The sequence below is a fragment of the Camellia sinensis genome, chromosome 2 (assembly GCF_055761805.1).
Source record: "Camellia sinensis isolate YWXY chromosome 2, ASM5576180v1, whole genome shotgun sequence".
In the NCBI taxonomy this organism is placed as follows: Eukaryota; Viridiplantae; Streptophyta; class Magnoliopsida; order Ericales; family Theaceae; genus Camellia; species Camellia sinensis.
Window position 1 is genome coordinate 34,632,885 of NC_138962.1, and position 15,069 is coordinate 34,647,953.

The following is a 15,069-nucleotide window of genomic DNA, read 5'->3' on the forward strand; positions in this document are numbered from 1 at the left end:
TTACAGCTACAAGGCTGGATATAATGTATGCTATAAGTTTTCTTTCTAGATTTATGAATAATCCCAACCAAAAGCATCTTGGTGCTGCAAAACAAGTTTTGAGATATATTTGAGGCACAACCAGCTATGGTATCAAGTATTGCAAAGATTCAACTGTGACATTGTTTGGTTTTTGTGATAGTGATTGGGGTGGCTGCACTGATGTATGTATTTTCCTTGGGTTCTGGAGTATTTTCTTGGGCATCAAAGAAGCAACAAAGTGTGGCGCAATCATCTACTGAAGCTGAATATGTTTTAGCGGGTTTGGCAACTTCCCAAGCAATTTGGTTGAGGAGAATACTTGAAGATGTTTGCGAAAAGCAAGAAGATGGTACATAAATTTTTTGTGACAACAAATCAGCCATTGCCATGGCTAAGAATCCTGTTTTTCACAGTCACACTTGTCATATTGCAATTAAATATCATTTTATTCGGGATGCAATTGAAGAAGGTGAAGTGCAGCTCAAATTTTGCAGGTCAAGTGAACAAATTGCAGATATATTCACTAAGGCTCTTCCTAAAGAAAAGTTCCAACATTTCAGAGAATTACTTGGAGTTATGGAGCAACACATTAGAGAGGAGCAATGTTGATATAATGTGCTTGTTTAATTTTGTATCCAAACAATCACTTATGCTTATTTAATTCTAGTTATGTTTTGGGTTAGGTTTTGTTAATTAGAGTTAATATATGTGGAGGAAATTTGTCAAGATGTTTTATTGGTACTTGGGTTGATATAATTTCATATATAAAACTTGTAAGGGAAGCTAAAAAGTTAAGAGAAAAATTTGCAAAAGGAGCTGTTAATAGTGACCCATCTTCTCCCCTGCTTTGGCTCTTTTTCTTCTCTATTTTTTGCAAAAAACATCAGATCTGATTTTGTATGTTCTAGATTGATTCCTTTGTAGTTTAAACACATATTTGCTTCCAAAGCACCCATCAACTCTGGCAACATTGTCGATATCGAATTGGATAGCAGCAATGGATTGTAGAGCTGCTAGGGCTATCAGACAACATTGGAGAAGAGATGGGTGATAAGCCATGGCTATCGTATGTTGTATAATGGTTTTGTGATTATCTTATATAGAGCTAGATCAACATGTATTTACTAAGGTGACTAAATGTATATTGTGGTGTTTTATGTAAAGATTTGCAATGGATATTCATGCGGATAGGAAATTAAAAGCTTGCATATTAGACATTAATTCGTCCACGTGGATCTAAAAATTCTACAAAGTAGGAGTTATAATAAAAATTATTAGATTTTTTTTAGGGGCTAAAGTAAAATTTATATAGATTTTGAGAGTTAAAATGTTAATTTGATTTTACAAATACTTAAAACTGCACAGCCTAATGAATTTTTTTGTGAAGTTTGGATGGATGGAAGTAAAATTATATAAAGGGTTAATTTCATTTTTAGACCTATAGTTTGACCTAAGTTTCATTTTGGTTCCCATCTATTTATACTATTATTAAGTAAAAGTTAGACTTGGCGTCCAAGCCTTCCATCATGCTACGTAACAGTTTTTTTTTTTGCTTGAAATAGAAAGTTATAGATAGAGAGGTAGGAACTAAATTGTTCAAATTAGAATAATAGAAATAAAGTCAAATTTAAGTCAAATTAGAAGGACAACTATAATTAATCCATATAAATTTTGGGGACCTATAAATACTTGAAATTGTTTGGTATTAATTTTTTCATAAATTTTAATTAAACTATTTGTGTGAGTCTCGGTACATTTATCAAATACTATAGAATAATCTCAATCGTATCGTGCTATAAATTTATATTTTGAATAAATATATATGATAATTTTAATTTAAATTATTTATATATATACATACGTATAAAATTATTTTTTTAAAAAAAAGTATTACGTTGAAAATAATCTTAATTCGTTCCTGCTATATAAAAGTGGAACCAAAATCCATTCTCCTCCATATCTTATTTAGACAGTTCATTTCCTAGTACAAAAACTCATTCTATCCATTTATTCAATCACTAAGCTAATTGAGAGATACAAACGCAGCTCTGCCTCAATATCCTATCCTTGTATTCATTCAATCACTAAGCTAATTGAGAGATACATACACAGCTTACATTTGAATGTATACTACCATTGCTTACTACTCCTCCTCCACCACCACCATACTGGCTTTGTATCCTCTCCACAGCTGATCAACTGGTTTCCCCAGCAACTCAACAAAGTAGTTCGGACTATAATCATCCCTCATCATCCATCCCCTTTATTGATGTCTCTCCTGTCTGCAGCATTGTTTCCCTGTAATGATTCATATTTTTAACTTAGGGCGAGCAAATAACAAAATATTTGAAAAGAAAGTATGGAGTCGAAAATCAAATTCTATCATAAAAAATAAAAAAAATGATATTGTTGTCATGTTGGACGTAGTCACTTAAAAACACGCAAAGATTGTGAAATTTTAATCTTTCTATTTACTTCAAAAAATATTATAGTAAATTGATAATTATAATTATATATTTGGGATAATGTATAGATAGAAAACAAATGGTAGAATGAAACTATTTAAATTATTTTAAAAATGGATTGGGACGAGTTTATATAATTTGAAAATAATTAATAGCTGTAATAAACTTTTTTTATAAAAAATATTTTTGGATGTTCAGTTACGATTTTAAAATTAATGTGCTTGTGGCTATGATTTTAGTATTGGTAGTGGTGGTGGCGGCGTTGGTGGCATTGGCATTGGCAATGTGGTGGCGGTGATGGTGGTAGAATGAGGACATTGGTAAGATTTTAATTTGAAAAACGTTTTCTACCTTTCAAAAGTAAAAAATATTTTTTCTCAAGTAAGTTTGTTTTCCGTTGATTTTTATTTTTTCTTGTGCAAAAATATTTTAAATTTTTTATTTTCGGGCATAGGAAATGTGTGCTAAGATGAGTTTTTTGTTTTTGAAATCGTAGGGGATCCCTATGTCCATCCTTGCCTATAACATCTTCAAAATGAAGTTGGTGGTGGTTTTCATTGTTTTCTTAGCATACTTGACGGGGATCTCTTTCGTGAATCTTGCTCCATCCGGAGATGTTCCTATAACATTCTTGACATCAAATTTGACAGCAACAATGGATTGTAGAGCAGCTAGAGCCAGTAGATAAGATTGGAGAAGTGTGATAAGCCATGACTATATTTTGTAAAATGTATACTATACAATGGTTTTGTAACTATCTTATATAGAGCTTGAGCAAAATGTATTTGCTCAGATTACTACTAGATTACATTATGGTAATATCTATGTGAACAGATCTGCCAAGGTTATTCAGGGTTATCAAATTAAAAGATTATGATACTGATGGACACCCAAGAAGGCCTAACCCACGGACACCCAAGAATGCCCAATCCACGGTTTAGGGCCTAACTCATAGACCAGGTATCAACGCCGAGCCAAGGCCAGTGGCATTCAAACACTTGTCAGGCAAGGAATTAGCCATAGAAGCAGACAAAGATCCTGCAAAGTTATTGCACCCACACATCTACCATTTAATGAGGCCACTGTGGCATTAAATGCGGCAGAGACCTCTCACGTCAGAAAGGTAGAATCACCGTGAACGACGTTAACTAGACTATAGACTTTCAGCCAACAAGACAGCTTGGAATAGACAAGGAAATGATGAGCAAAACGAAAGAAGGAAACTTTCGAGATACGTTAAAGGTTAAGCTTTACCTTCTTACTCCTCCCTCTCCCTCTCTCAATGAAAATAGCAGTTTACCTTGACCTAACTTGATCGTTAGAGTGTCCGTTAGGGGTCGACTCCCCTTTGTGGACCTTTTTGCAGGCACGGTTAGAAGACCCCAAGGCCAACGGAACAGCTAGAAGCGTGGATCAGTCTGACCTGTCTACCATACAGGTACTCGCATTATCAGATGGAGCCGTCTGTGGGAATGATCTCTGGTCGACAGTTGTGTTCATTGTCATCGGAGGGAACTCCTTTATCACCCATCTCCTACCCTAGGGTGGATGGTCATGACAAGGTCCATGGCTTCACAACACAACACTAGCAATCTCGAAGCCGAATCCTCCAACCCAAATAACCCACCTCCATATTTTGCCGAGCTCACCAACAGCATCAACCAGCTAACTGAGCAAAACCAAGCCCTGATTAATGCCCTACTCCAGCGTGATCTGCCTGTCCCTCTCCCACTGCCACAGATAGTTCCCCCAGACCCTGCACAAATCCACGATCATCACCCATTTCCACCACGTGTGTCCCAAGGAACATTCCCCCTATTTGCCCCGCGTCCTCAACCGTCACATCTAGACGGTTTGAACCCTTTTCCTCCAGGACCACAATCCCACCAAGAGGGACCACCACCTTTCCATAACCATACTCTGCCGCACCATGCTGTCGTCCATGAAGGCGAAGCTAGTAGTGTTTAACCCCCGATTCATGCCTGTGGGGACAATGCCCCCGTTTGGGATGAAGAACTACGGGCCATGAAGATTCAGTTGCAAAGAGTCATGCAAAATTTGCAACACAAACCTTATTCAATCGTCAACTCCCCTTTCACTGCTTCTATCAGGGATAAAGCTCTACCTCCTAAGTTCAAAATGTCGTCGGTTGACACCTTCGATGGTACCACCGATCTGGTCGACCACGTGGAAACGTATCGGACACTTATGATCCTCCACGTTTTTCCTGACGAGATCACGTGTTGCGCTTTCCCCGTCACTTTGAAGGAGTCAGCATGACTTTGGTTCAGCCAGCTTCCTTTGGGCTTTGTCACTTCATTCCACCAGCTCAGTGAATCCTTTTTCAACCACTTCATCAGTGCTCAGCGGTAACGACATCCGGCAACTCAACTACTAAACATCTGGCAGACTGAGGGGGAATCACTCCACAGCTTTGTCACTCGTTTCAACACAGAGGCCTTACAAGTGGAGGAAAACGAAGACAAAGTCACTCTCATAGCCTTCATGGCTGGTTTGCGCCCGTCAGACTTTCTCTTTTTCCTCTCCAAAAACCCCCCGACTGCAATGGCCACTCTTCTTGCCAAAACTTAGAAATACATGAATGCCGAAGACTCAATGGCATCTTGCCAAGATTCCACATCCAAAATCACACAATCCAGGGAAAAGAGAAAGGGACCTGAGCCCAGGCACTCACAATATATCCATCGACACCCCCAACATGTAGACCGATCTCCACGCTCAGACCGGCCGCCGCCTACCTGCCCATCAGGTTGGTTCAAACAGTACATACCTCTCAACTCACCCATGGAGCAAGTCTTGCACCAAACCCAACACGACTATAGCCTCAAATGGCCCCAATCGTCAAAATCACCCTCCATTCGGCGGGACCAATCTAAGTATTGTCGTTTCCATCACCACTGAAGAATGTGTCAACCTTAAGGACCAAGTTGAGACCTTAATCCACCAAGAGCGCCTTAACCGGTTCACAACAGCCCCTCCCCATGAAAGATGCAGGACTAACCCCCCAGGGCACAATGACCAGCATAATCCCCCCAGACAACCTGACCCACCTAGGTGGCAGGATGACCAGGCCCCACAACAACCCCGTACGCAACACTACAACAAAATGGTACTTTAATGACAAAATCATTTCGTCTCCAATAGTGAAATTTTCGTCACCAAATTAATTTGTAACGAAATAATTTCGTCACCACGTTCGTCATCAATTCGTCGTCACTAAAAGTACCTGGTGACGAAAATTTATTTTGTCCCCTATTATTGGTATTTGGTGACGAAATATTTCGTCACTAAATGTTAAATATTTTGTCACCTATAACGTCCATTTCGTCACTAGAATTGAATAAACTTTTATTCTATTTGTTTTCGTGACAAAATATTTCGTCATTAAAAATAGCGATAAAATTTTTTGTGATGAAAATATCGTCACCAAAAGATGGAAAAAAAAAAAACCTTCAGTGACGAAAACTTTTGTCAACAAATATTTTAATTTAGTGATGAAATAATGAATGTGTGACGAAATTATTTGTTGGGATTAGAAAGTTTTAGTGTCACTTTTTTTTCGTCGCCAATAATAAATAAATTTTAAAATTTGAGGGGAGGGTTATATTTGCAATTTATATATTTTTTTCAATAAACAATACCTGTACATTTTAATAATCTATTGAATAAAATATCTAATACAAATCAATATAAAATTAAATTGTTCATTATCATAAAACAACCCAAGCAAAATACATGTCTCATAGTATCAAGAAATTAATATATAACATCCAAACTATAACATCTATTCTAGTAAAATCAAAAACTACAACACAATCAAAATAACTTGTGCATTTTAATAACCTACTGAATATAATATCCATTACAAATTATTACAAAAACCTGTTCATTTTAATCTATTCAATAAAATATCAACAAAAAGATAAGATCCATCACAATATAATCATAACCCATAATAACATAGTCAAAATACATGTTTGGTAATATCAACAAAAAAACTCTTGCTATGCAGGTTACCAAATTCGTTCATCTCCAATCAGCCATTTAAAAAAGAAAAAAAAAAAAAAAAAACAACAACAAAAGGTTAAGGTAACCATTCACTAAATATGTTAATATGCAACCTAGAAGAGAAAAAATAAAAATTTCAAAGTAAATTTTAAACCAAATTTTACCGTGCTTATTCCGTAAATTTTTACAACTTACATTAGTTTCTCCCAAGGTGTTCATGATATTTCTTGGCCTTTTAACGACTATTTCAAGATTTTACTCCTTAACGGCCTATTTTCAAGCCTAAATGTTTTCCAATCGAGAGTCCTATGATTGTTCTGTAAGTTTTCACAACTTATGTTGATCCCTCCCAAAGTGTTCATGATAATTTTTGATAATCTCAAGGTGTTTGTGATGTTTTTCGGGCCGTTAGATGCATATTTTACTATTTTCCAGGGACCTTGTGCCTAAATGTCAAAAGTAGTTTTTTATTCTACCCTAGTTGATGAAGAAATATTCTATTAAATTAACATATAAACATAAGTTAGTGATTGTTCCTACATGATTAAAACACCAATAAAAACAACAAAACTTAACATTAGTAAGAAGAAAATTAATTTTTGACAATTAACATAAAACATTATACCATGAATTCTTTACTATTCCACTTCTTGTCAATTAGAGATGTCCATTGATTAAGAATAAGCTAAATTTTGTTCACATACACAATTAGACGTAGCAGCAACCAACTGTGATATATGCATTTTTCAGCATAAGACAAGTCTTACTACAATGGGCACATCGGCCATAAAGTTTAAACTACTAAACCAAATTATTCTAAAATATGAATTATAAATGGGGCTTTACAGGCCACTCATGTCACAATTCAGACACCTAGTTCATATTACTTATGCTTATCAAACTTTGAAATATAATTAAACTAAACTGAAAATTTGGGTGTTGAAAATCATAACAACTCTAGCATTGCTAATTAAATAAGGCATGGCTCAACCAGTTGTATTAGAAGCAAACACCAGTACCTTCGTTATTTCCATTTTATTTTAATGAACAGTTTCCTACTGGAGTAAAAATGAAATGATCGTTCACAGCAATTACAAAAAGTTCTTCCTCATTGTTCAGATCTGAATACTAACTAATTCTAAACAAAGGCATAAAAAGAAGTAAGCATCATATGAATGGAAAGATGATAGGTAGTAGTATTCACAAAGTATGGCCTTATCCAGTCACCATAAATAGGCATAACTTCGAGTATTCAGACAGCAAACTTGAGCCAATTTCCTAGAGGCTTATCCAACTTCAGGATGCCTTTTTATGTTCAAGTGATATATAGCAAATGTGAATCCTCTTGAGTGCTACAAATAATTTAAGCACATTGATTTCACGATTCCTTTCTCTTTCACAAAACCAACTCAAAGCTATGCAATAATGGATCCTTAGAAAATAAAGTCATGTATGACATGTATACTTGTCAAGAAAAAAGAAAGTATGATGCATAACCTGAAGTAATCCTTCTCTACCTTTCTTATTCCCTGTTTCTTTATTTTTATTTTTTAATTTCAAGTTTGTGTTAATAATGAAAATCATAACTTGTGTTACACGTGCTCTTCTAAATTTGTTAATTAACCATATCAGACACTCGACACTTGAGTAAGGATATGAAATATTTGTCCAATATGTCTAGTTGGACATGCCCATTGAATATTTGTAAATTTTCACTTATCAAGAAAAAAAACTTCAAGTTTGTAACTAAAATTGTAAGAATAATTAATTGAAAACTACACCATTTAAGTTTATTTGAGTTAATGCAGGTGGCTTATATACTTAAAAATAGGAAGAGCAAACTGCTTGTAGTGCAAAAGTGCTTCAGAAAATTGCGGCCTTAAGGAAATTACCAGTAGCATTCATGAGAAGTTCCTCACCGCTAAATTTGGCACACTAATTGCATAATTAGAGATGAAGTTTGAGATATTTTTTGCCCCAATATCTGCATATGACAAGATAACCAAATCACATATGCAAGAAATATCAAGCTGCAGAGAAAAATTAAAATGAGATTGTCATTCTAAATATAAAATATTCAGCACTCACAGCCAAAAGTAAAAAACTGGACTCAAAATGACTGCAGAAAATCTGCATGCAGTGAATTATAAAACAATAAAAGTGATTGGTAACAAGGATGCAACAAAACTCAAGCTTCAGGGTGAATAGGCATTAAACATTTCGACATATGATAATCTTTAAGTATGTTACCTGAAAACTTCTAAATATCTACAGTTTTACAAGTTAGAAACACAGGCCAAAAGAATGGATTTGTAAACCATTTAGGATCTCTTTAGGTTCTGAAATTTGAACACAACATAGAACAAGTCCACTTTCATTTCAAATTTTCTTTTATAAAATTCATAACATAACCAGAGATTTATCTATAGGCCATTTAGTTAGGTACAAACAGCCAACAAAGAAAAAACAAAGCAAGTCCAACTCTATCTGAAGCCAAAGGACTCTAACTGCTGCTAAATGGCACAATGTAAATATATTGGTTATCAAATTACCATAATATAATGTTAAATTCTAGAGGATTAAAAATAAAAAGGATTTCAAAAAATGGAATGAATTCAAATTGCTCTAGGTTCTAAATGTCAGCAAAGTCCATATCAAATACAATAGAATGGCACGTACATATATTTACTAATAAGATGGATAAGAGTGCTACCAGGTTCAGATAATGAACATGTGACTATACCTTCAGTTCAGCAAGAAATTCCTTTGAAACTTGTATATCCATCTTCTTGATTGCGACTTTCTGCACCCAAGGGAGAAATTAGAAAAGATAATATGGATACTTAGCATCAGAAACCACCACAGCACTATTAAAGAGCAATAACTTATGCTTCCCAATCTATGTGCAAATAATATTCATACAAACTATTTGCATTAATGATCAAAGTGCATGATGCATATGTAAAAGTGAAGAGATATTACAATAGGCAATCATGGTATTCATAACTTTCAACCATAAGAGAAGTTAAAGAATATGAAACATGTACACCCTTTTTTGTGGATGGTGCTTTACTAACAACTGAAGAGGATTTTGGTTTGGGAAGGGCTACAACATTTTCCACATTAAGAGTGAGCTTTTTGACAAATGTGAAACTTGGAAGTAGCAAGAGGTCATCAGAATTACAATAATACAACTACAACTTGCACATCTTGGCTTCAAATTCCCTACACCACAAAATTTTCAATCCACAAAACACTCAAAGATCCAGCATCAAACAATTCTTGCGAAAAAGATACTCAAGGTAAATATCCACTTAATCCTATACGAAAACTGTTTAAAATACCTTAATCTTCAAACTTGTCCAAATTTTCATCCCAATCAGCTACCCTTTCTTGGATTCCAGGTTTCCAACCTTAACAAAATCAACAAAAAGGAAGAAAAAGAAATTACAAAATCAAAACAAAATAATGAAAATAAAGTAGAGCAGGGAAAACTGATTTTCAGCTATTTCCTTGCTAGGAAAATTGTCTGTAGTTTATATGCCAATATAGAGGCAACAACTTCACTTTTACTATTTTCCATACTGTTTAAATTTTTTGAAGAAGGAATAAGGGTATACCACAAAACAAAGGAGAAAGTGGCCACTTAATTAACACACAAGATTGATTGCGACCAATATGGCATAAAATTTCAAAATAATAGAAGTAAAAGCATCAGCCTTCATCAATTATATGCTTGTAGAGGCAGGGTAATGCATACAAGAATTGTAAGAAAGGCAAATAAATAAATAGATCAGTCTTTCTGTATTCATTTACCACTTATATTTGTTATTTAGAATAATCTTAAATCATCTAGACAATGAAATCATCAGCAAAAAAAAAAAAAACTAAAACCTATTAAAGGACGTGCCAAAAAAAAGTAGGATGTGTGATGGAAAATTGATCATAGAAACCCAGTTTAACTAAAAGAGCTACCTTCAAATCACAAGCTCTGAGATAAGTTAACTTACCAACATGAAAGCTAAAATATAAAAATTTAATCAACCTAGTAAAAGGAATTGCACTTTTCAATAATATATCCCACCGTGTGCTTGAAAAAAACATTGTGCTAAGAAAGGGATTCAAAACCAAAAACCAAGAACACAAGCAAAGGGTATGAAAGTCAAAGCACAAGAATAAGAATTACATATTATATTTAGATAAAATATGCCAATGTCCAGAGTGATTGTAATTAGTAAATTCATCACTAAAGCCTAGAAAAAAAACTGATATTCAATAATATATCCAACCATGTGCTTGAAAAATACATTGTGCTAAGAAAGGGATTCAAAACCAAAAAACAAAAACACAAGCAAAGGATATGAAAGTCAAACCACAAATTACATATTATATTTAGATAACATATGCCAATGTCTAGGAGTGATTGTAATTAGTAAATTCATCACCAAAGCCTAGAAAAAACTGATATTCTATTTAGTTCTCAACAATCACATGGAATAGAATGGAATACTCATTTCTTAAATTTCCCTATGGAATGATCATTTGCAATGTATTTTTTGTTATTCTTTTAGTCACCCAAACATAAAATAATGCATATTTTGATGTATTAAACATTTCATTCCAATGAACCAAACACTAATTTAAATGGATTATGTATGTATGTAAAAGATCATTCAATCCAAACTGAGAACTATACATGGTAAAATATTTATATAATTTTTAATTACAAAGATAGAAAAGGTAAAAATCATACACTCTAAAATGCAACAATAATTGTGATTTACACCAAGGAACAATCAATAGCAGCTAAGACATGGCAGAGCATTCTCTCTACAATCAAACTGTATCGTCCCAAGTTCTTAGACCCCTTTTAACCATTAGTTTGATTGCCCGGTGGACTTTTGGGCTTGTGGCCAATGTTATTGTCCTTTTAGCATACATTTTAGAATTTATTTTTTAATTTTTATTTTATTTTTAAATAACCCAAAAAAAAAATTCTTTAAAAAAAAATCCAGCATTTTTTTTTTAAGGGCTATTATGTATAACATTTTTATTTCACCAAACTTTTCATCTCCTTGGTGATTTCTCATATATAACATGACAAGTTTCAAATATAGCCATTTACTATATATATAAATATATATATTTAAAACAAAAACTCAGAAGAAAACAATATAAAAGTATAGTAAGAGCCAATCACTCTTAGTAGCATTTTATCAAGCACCTAGGAAGCATAAATAACATGTATATAGTTTTCTTCTCTGCTGGACAGTAGAAACAAAATAAAGATATATAAAGATACCTAAGCAAACACAGATACACAAACATAATCAGCCAAAGACAACAACGAGAAACAAAGACAAGAAATCATCATACAAAACACAAATCATCTTGTTATGGAGTCACAATTTTGGGTATATGTTAATATTTAGATACATACAAACATGTGCAAGCATCACAGAGAGATAAGGAAGAGAATCACCTGATACAAATTTTCTTTCCAGCAACAACCTAGCACAAATCTTGAACAAAACAAATGGTCAAAGTAAAATAGGAGCCATTAGAAATAAAAATAAAATTACCTAAAAAATTGGCAATGGCAACAAAATCTTAATTTTTGGATCAAAACCCCCAAATAAAAACCCTAAATTTTCAATTTAAAACTTAACTTCTCAAAACCATTTTTTCCCCAAATCACTAGACATATACATGAAATAGAACAAATGGTGATAGAAAAATATGAACTAAGTTTCACAAGAAACAGAAAAATCTGCCTCCGTTCAATCAACACCTCTTGACAGTGGTGGTTTTGAAACCCTAGCTTCGTAGAGAGAGAGAGAGAGAGAGAGAGAGAGAGAGAGTGAAAGAGAAGAAGCAATAGTTTACCATAAAAAGAAAGAGAATCTGTAATAGAGAGTTGAAATCAAAATCGATGAGATGATCAAAATCGAAATCAAAATCGAAATCAAAACCAAACAAACAATGAGTAATCACTTTAATAGAAATCAACAAAGATAAGAGGAATGAGATGAGGAAGCAATGTACCAGGTAACCCTTCTTCGATGAGACGATTCAGAGAGATGAGATTGAGCTCCCTCCAAACTTCTCTCTTTTGATGAAACCTTCTGGGTTCACTTTGATTAGAAGCCAAAGGCAAAGCCTTCTGGGTTAACCCTCTCTTCTTGGTTTTGCCCAAGTGTCTTCTTCGAACCCTCTCTCTTCTCCCCCATCTTCTGAGCTTATACGTTCCTTTACGATTAGAAGAAGTTCGATATATTTATTTATTTTTGTCTAATATATTTTTGGGTTTGGGGGTTTGGGGCTAGAGTATTTTATTTTGGCGCCGATTTTTATTTCAGTTATATTATTCATGATAGGAATTGCGTGTCGTAAAAAGTAAAATATTTTTAATGGTTAATATATGTGCATCGTGGAAGGTGTATTTTTTAACGGTTGATTTTTTGTGCATCGTAAAATGTTTAATATTTTTAATAGTCGGTGTACATGTGTCATGTAGAGTTGATGTATTAACGACATGTCATATGCACGCCATAGAAAGTCTTATTATTTACGGCTAATATTGCAAGCCGCAAAAAAATCATCATTATTAGCATTCACAACCTACACAATAGACACATCGTGGTTGAGAAATTATTTACGATGTGCAAAAAAGAAAGTCGTAAAAGTGAGAAATCACGTCGTGTGTTTATTGTATGTCGTTGATGTGGTGCCGTGAAAACCCAGTTTTGTTGTAGTAATAATAGGGAGGGAGAAAGAGAGAGAGAGAGAGAGATACTTGTTGTAGCGAGCGCCGGCCGGCGACGTACGGGTTAGCCGGTGCAACAAAGATGGACGAACGGTGTGACGGAGATGAATAGGTGAAGGGGTGACAGAGAGATATAGAAGGTAAAATACATGCATCTAAACAGAGAGATATCTATCTCTTGGTTCAATTTTATTTTTTATTGATTTTAAGCATTTGGTGACGAAATTTGATTTTCCTCTCTAAAAATAATACATTTGGAGATGAAATTATTTCCCCTTTAAAATTTTTTTACAATGATGACGAAAAATTTCGTCTCCAAAATGGCGCCAAATCTTCCGTCAAATTTTCCCAGGGTGAGAAACTGTTTTGTGACAAAAAATAAAATTTAGAGACGAATAAATTTTTTGTCACCATTGTTTTATTTGATTTTAAGCATTTGGTGACGAAATTTGGTTTTCGTCTCTAAAAATAGTACAATTGGAGGCGAAATCTTATTTTCATCACTAAAACATGTATATTTGGAGACGAAATATTTTTTCGTCATGCATTTTCGTCACCATAGACCTTTTTTGTTGTAGTGCAAGGCGGTCCTGCCCCCCTGTAGGCGAGGTCAGAGTCCTTCCTGGTGGGCTAGCGTGCGGCGGACCATCTCGGTAGGCATAGTGAGCCGAACTCATAAAAATTCGGCAAGGCTCTGATAAGGAAGTAATAACAGTAGATTGCCCCTACAAACAACCCAAGCAATGGTCGGAGCCGATCACCTTCACGAAGGCGGATTGCACGGGCGTTAGTTTCCCCCATGATGACTCGTTTGTCATTTCTACCCTCTTATCAAACTACTGAGTCCGACGGGTACTTGTCAATAATGGTAGCTCCTCCGACATCATTTTCCTCAATGTCTATCGACAACTCCAGGTCGGAGAAGAAAAGATGTCACCCTTACAAACCCCTCTGGTCGGTTTCACCGGGGATCAAGTGACCTCTCTTGGTTCTATTGACCTTCCTATCACCATCGGCAAGTATCCATGGCAGTCCACAAAACTCCTCACCTTCCTCGTCATCGATTACCCCTCTGCTTACAACATTATACTTGGATGCACAACTCTTATTGCTCTCCAAACTGTGACCTCCACATACAATTTGGCCATGAAATTTCTGACTAATTAGGGGGTCGGCACAATGAGGTGTGAGCAAATGGTGGCCAAAGAATGCTATGTTGCCTCGTCAAAAGAGGTCAGGATGAGGGAAGCCATGATCATAGAAGGCCTTGATGTCTGGGATGAAAAGGAGCTAATCAGAGGAGAACCGGTGGAAGGACTAGTTGAAGTACTAATTGATCCCACTGATCTAACAAAGACGGCTAGGATTGGCACCCACCTGTCCTTTCAGGCAAAGGCCAACCTCACGGCTCTCTTAACCAAGCACAATGATGTCTTCGCTTAGACTCATTCTGACATGCCAAGTATCGACCCTTCCTTTATTACCCATTGCCTTAGTATTGAGCCCTAGCTCCGATCATTCCGCCAGAAGCAGCGCATTTTCCATCCAAAACGCAATAACCTCATTGCCACTAAGGTGGACAAACTGTTAAAGGCCCAGTTCATCAGAAACGTGGACTATCCCTGATGGTTGTCTAATGTGGTCTTGGTCCACAAAAATAATGGCAAATGGCGACTGTGCGTCGACTACTTTGATCTCAACCGAGCTTGCCCCAAAGATAGTTACCTACTTCCCCGAATAGACCTATTGGTCGACGCAGCTGCGGGACATCAGATGGATGCTTTCTCA

General features: G+C 35.3%; 1 long non-coding RNA gene across 1 annotated transcript; it reads right to left on the bottom strand.

Annotated features, from left to right (window-relative positions):
- Positions 1-1,947: 1,947 nt before the first annotated feature.
- Positions 1,948-12,782, bottom strand: LOC114261124 (uncharacterized). The gene is made up of 7 exons (XR_014360792.1): positions 12,561-12,782; positions 12,290-12,419; positions 11,998-12,037; positions 9,860-9,928; positions 9,259-9,318; positions 8,408-8,499; positions 1,948-2,319 (listed from the first exon to the last, which is right to left on the bottom strand). It is a non-coding gene; the product is annotated as an uncharacterized LOC114261124 (long non-coding RNA).
- Between the last annotated feature and the right edge of the window lie 2,287 nt (positions 12,783-15,069).